The sequence below is a fragment of the Hermetia illucens genome, chromosome 4, assembly GCF_905115235.1.
Source record: "Hermetia illucens chromosome 4, iHerIll2.2.curated.20191125, whole genome shotgun sequence".
NCBI classification, from domain to species: Eukaryota; Metazoa; Arthropoda; class Insecta; order Diptera; family Stratiomyidae; genus Hermetia; species Hermetia illucens.
In genome coordinates, this window is record NC_051852.1 from 170,570,420 (window position 1) to 170,576,111 (window position 5,692).

Here is a 5,692-nt window from a genome sequence, read left to right on the forward strand (position 1 = left end):
AAAAAGAATTCAGGATGAGCGAATTACCTACCGGCTCCAAACGCCGGAAAACCAGCGGAGGCGCCACCGATGACGCCCCGAACAGCGAAGTCCCGAAGGGTGACATGGACTCCGACAGCTCGACCTCGTCACGCGCCAGCGCCCCGGCGGTCGAAATCCAGGATTTCGTGCGAGTGAAGAAGGAGAAGCGCGCTCTAGCTTCCAAGCTACGCGCCAAGGAAATGGAGGTGGAATCACTCCACGCCATCATCCGCGACCTACAACAACAAGTGAACGCCCTGAAATCAGCGATTCCCGGCAACCGGACCGCAGCGACAACCCCGGCACCAAGGACGACGACCATTCCGAGACCCAGCATCCCAGCACCTCAAGCAGCCCACCTGAGGCCATCGAGCAGCAACACCGCCCCATCAGTGAACCAAACCAGACAGCCGACATCAATCAATCGCAACACCACCTCATCCAGCAACAACGCTTCCAGAGTGAGTAAAATGCGACCAAGTGCATCCACCAGCGGCCTGTCCCAAAACGGCTGAAGAAAAGCCGAAATGCGTGAACTGCGGCTCAAACGAGCACCCGGCAAATTATAGAAACTGCCCCTCCTTTACCCTGGTCACGTCTAAGCGCAACGCACAGAGACGTACTCGCACGCCTCAACCACCACCGAAACAGACACCTCGTCCAATCAATACTCCCTCCTTCGTGCGTCCATCAGTGTCGTACGCAGACGCCACACGCACCCAATCGACCTCCTCGACACACACCAGATCCTCTAACACGGTACCAGCAGTTGTTCGACATGTTTTCCATGATGGTCAGCTCTCTAACCTCCAACAATGGACGTTAGATTCATAGAGCTGAACATCAACTCAATCGTCGGCAGAGCACGCCGACACGAATTTGAGCTATTTCTCAATGAGCACAAGCCCCAGGTTGTACTACTTTGCGAAACTAAGCTCAATTACCGCCACAAACCATCTTTCCCCAATTTCAATCTGTTCAGAACAGATCGCTTCCAGCAGCTCCAGCCCGGCAACTCGATCGCAGGCGGAACCGCTATACTTATCTCGAATAAATTTCTAGCTACACAGCACTTCCCCCCCGGTGGACTACTTCAAATCAATTGAAGTCACCCTGATCTCGATCAATACCGAATCCACCACGGTATATATCGCAGCAATCTACTGCCCACACCAATTCCTTGATTCAGCAGATCTATCCAATCTGCTATCATATTGCTCTAGCCAACCACGCGAAGTCGCCAAAGCCTGGGCGCTTGCCATAGGCGGAGACTTCAACGCGAAACACCCATCATGGCTAGACCGAAACCCGAATTTCAATGGTTACGAACTCCACAGGTGGCTCACTACGCCATCATCTTCACGTAATATTTCACATCTTAGTCCCGCACTACCAACCTTCTTCCGTTCCAACTACCAATCCTACCTTGACCACTTCCTTACTATATCCAACATCACCATCGTCCCAAATCCAAACACCTTTCCTTTCCTAGAGACCGCGTCTGGACTCAGTAACCATGAAGCAATTATCCTCGACTGCAAACTACCAGGAAGGGTCAAAAACCCCCCTCCTCGCTCAGTACCTGACTTCAATAGAGCGAACTGGAGCCATATAAACCAGCACATTTGGAGAGAACTCAGCAACATTGAGCTCCCAACCTCCCACCAAATCTCTAACTCCGCAATCGACCAAGCTGTCGACCATTTCACCCAGCTCATGCAAAATTCATGCGATGAGCTTATCCCACAACGCACCCTGGGTTATAAAAACCTAATTTCTCTTCCCAATGATATACTGGCAGATATCAAATATAAGAGAACTCTTCGGCGCAGACTCTTCAGAAACAGATTCTCGCCAAACTTTGACACCATGAAGGCCGAGTTATATAACCTCGACCTATCAATTCGAAACAGAATTCGCTCTCTGCACCTCGAAAACACCAATTCTCGCCTTGCGAACACTATCCTAAATTCGGAAACTTTCCACGAATTAAGGAAATCCTGCCCTGGGCTCGGAAAATCTTCCACCCCAGCCCCAATTCTCCTCCAAAACATTTCCCCCCAGAAAAAGCCGAGGTCTTGGCTAAACACTTCCACGAGGCGCATCAAATCACCTCTGGTGTACAAAATACCCAAACTGAGTCTGAAGTCGCGGACACTGTCGCCCGGCTCAACTCCTCGCCCACCTTCGTACAGACTCGGCACTTCGCCAATATCTTCGCTAACCCGCTACGCAACCCATGCCAGCATGACCTCATCCCAAACTTAACGTTTGCAAAGCCCCATATGATCAAAGGCATCATAGAGAAGAGCAAAAATAAACGCTCAACCGGCTTCGACCGTATCCCGGCAATTTTATTGAAGAAATGCTCAAAGTCCATCAGCCCTTTCCTTTCCAACCTTATAAACCACTGCATCCTGAATCCACACTTCCCAACTAGCTGGAAATGCGCCCGCATAGTCCCTATCTTAAAGAAGCAAGAGAATCCGCTACAAGCAAATAGCTACCGGCCAATTTCGGTCCTTCCGGCCCTAGCAAAAGTCTTTGAAAGGACCATCAAATCGTTCATTGACATACAAATCGATGCTTCTAACGCGATACCTGACTTTCAGTTCGCTAATCGCACTGCTCACTCAACTGAGCACTCCCTTCTCATCCTGAAAACGGATATCCTTACGGGACTCAATAACAAGACTCCCACAATTGCTTGCTTTCTCGATCTAAAGAAGGCTTTCGACTCTGTCTGGCAGCACGGACTAGTCCATAAGCTTTACCACTCTCTGTCTTTTCACCCTCATCTATGCAAGCTCACACTGAGCTTCTTAGAAAATCGCTCGGCAAAAGTAGCAATACCTGAAGCCACATCTTCGGCATTCTCATGCCCAGCAGACATCCCACCAGGGTCGGTCCTATCAGCCACCCTTTTCTCACTCTTCACTGCGGACCTCCCAAAACCACCAGCTCACCCACAACCAATCCGGATCCTACAATACGCAGACGACCTTATTATTTATTCCTCGACCAAAAACATCCCCCTGGGAGAATCTCGCCTCAACTCATACTTAGACGAGTTGTTCCATTATTTTAATAGATGGAAACTCATGCTGAATCCCCAAAAGTGTCAGGCAATTGTATTTCGAGGCCACCTCCGACTGACCAAACCCATACTCCATAGGCTTAAAAACCTATCTCTCCGGGTTAACGGTTCCACAATCCCAAACACTGATAACGTGACATATCTCGGTGTCGTCATAAATTCAAGGTTATCAAACGTTCCCCACATCTCAAAGGTCCTGGCCAAAGTAAATTCGGCGTTCTACGCTCTGCGCCCAATTTTATTGTACAGGAGCCCAACCCCAACCAAAATACTACAAACAGCTCATAAGGTCTATCATCTCATACGGCTTCATTTTCTGGTGTGACTCTTCCCCAGCGCAGATGGAGCGACTGCGCCTCAAGGAAAGACGATTTCTCCGGCATGCCAGCCAAATCTACCGTAATGATGATCGATCAAAATACATTTCGAATTCCACTCTATATAACGAGTGCGAAATTCCCCACCATTGACGCTTTCCTCGTCAACCATGCAATCAATTTCCTCCGCAAGTGCAGAGATCACACAAACCCGTTAGTTAAATCTTCGATGGGCATCATTTGCCCCGAGGACAATTTCTTAAGTCACAGTAAGTACCCTCAGCTCATCCTTGATCTTCTGGAGGGCGGCGACGTGTTCGATGAAGAAGGAAGAGTCACCCTGTACACAGGCCCCTATTCCCCTTCACAATACGTGAAGCTCAAACCCACCATGAACCGCGTATAACAAACCCCTCCCCCTTTTCTCACCTTCACCCTCTTTCTGTCACCTTTTCTTACTATCTCCCCTTGACCTTTCACTTCTTTCTTTCCCCTTTCCCTGTCCCCAACTACTACTACCGCAGTGTGGAGGTTTTCTTTGCAGGTTTTCCTCCAGTTCCTTGCAGATACAGCTAACATCAACAATCAACATCATCACGTCATTTCAACATTTAGTCAGACCTTAGATTAAGTAATGTACTGTTAAGGTTCACTTGTTTAGGATTAAGAATACTATGTACAAGTTTTTGATATTAAATAAAAAAATGTGTTTCTCACGTACGAGCATTTATTGTGTTGTGTATAGTGACTTGAAAATTGCGTCTCGACAAAAAATGCAAGGGAAAATGTCCAATTTAATGAATTTTGTCGTGGCCATAGTTCACTCAAAGGCGAGTTCAAAAAAGGTCGTTCAAAAACAGTTGTTGTGCCAGGAAACATTAATGCTATGAATAATATGATAATGGCAGATCGTCATGTGACATACCGTGAAATTGAGACATCTTTGGGCCTTGGTATGAGAAGCATAAATACCATTTTGCATGAACTCTTGGACGTAAAAAAAAAATTGCTATATTGGATACCCAAAAATTTGACAATCGGCCAAAAAAGACTCGCTTAGTACAAAGCAATTCTCAAAAAATACAACCGCGGTTCGTCAAATGCCTTATATAATATCTACACAAGTGATGAATCATGGAACTATGTATATGAGCCCGAAACAAAACAACGACTGTATGGGCCTTCCTTGACGAAATAATACAAAAAAATTACTCGAGCAAGGAGCACCGCCAAGCAAATCAAGTTATTTAAAAATCTCACCAAAGCACTTGAGTGAAACTTCTGTCAACGTTGAAATTACAGCTTATGTAGCAGCCTGTGTCTGCAATGAAGGAGTTTTGCTTCACTGTCCTTTATGCAAGGCATGAGACTCAATAGTGGACCAAGCGCTCATGAATGGGTGTCATAAGTCCAGCGGAGCCGAAAGCTGAAAACAAGCTAAAGAAGGCAGGATTCGTCGTAAAGAAGAGCAAAGGATTATGGATAGTAGCAGTATCCTTTATGGACCTAACATCGACGATTCAGTATGAGCTAAGCCGATAAAACTAAGGTAACTTTAAAGCGCTTTCCCCACAACTTACGTTTTCAAATTTGGTGCCCCTCATAACTCCAAAAATTACTGTACCAATCCTTTTGAAATTTGAACGCTATTTCTGTATATAATTTTCGAGGTGACGCTGGAAAGTTTTTTCAAATTTGTTAATATATTTTATTTTCCAATAATAAAAATCGTTTTTTTTTCACTTCAAAGTGTTTCGAAAATGTGAAAAATTGAAATTTCGAGAAACCCTGCCAGTGTTACTCGAAGAAAGTGATCATCATTAAGGTTTTGTGTAAAACAAAGCCTTATTAAAATCGGTTTACTGTCGATCTGTCTGTCTGTTCGCCTCTCTGTCTGTCACAGGCATTTTGCTCGGAGACGGTTGTACCGATCGTCACCAAATTTGGTGAAAACGTGGGAACTGTGAACGCTCACGCCTGCAGTGAGTTACATAATTCTACGTCGAATTTAAGAGAGGTCCCATACATGCAAAGGGGGATGTACATTTCTTTTCATCAAATATAGTCATGTGAGATATCAAATGAAAGGTCTCGGTTAGTACTTTCCGAAGCCGGTGTTAATTTTAACATTTGTTGTAAAGGTTTTTTTCTATTTTATTTTAACGGGCCCATTCTCAGAAATAACGCAACCGAAAAAAATCTGAAAAAAACCAGGAGGCCTAGGCTGCGAAATACTCTCGATACTGATATCTATTCA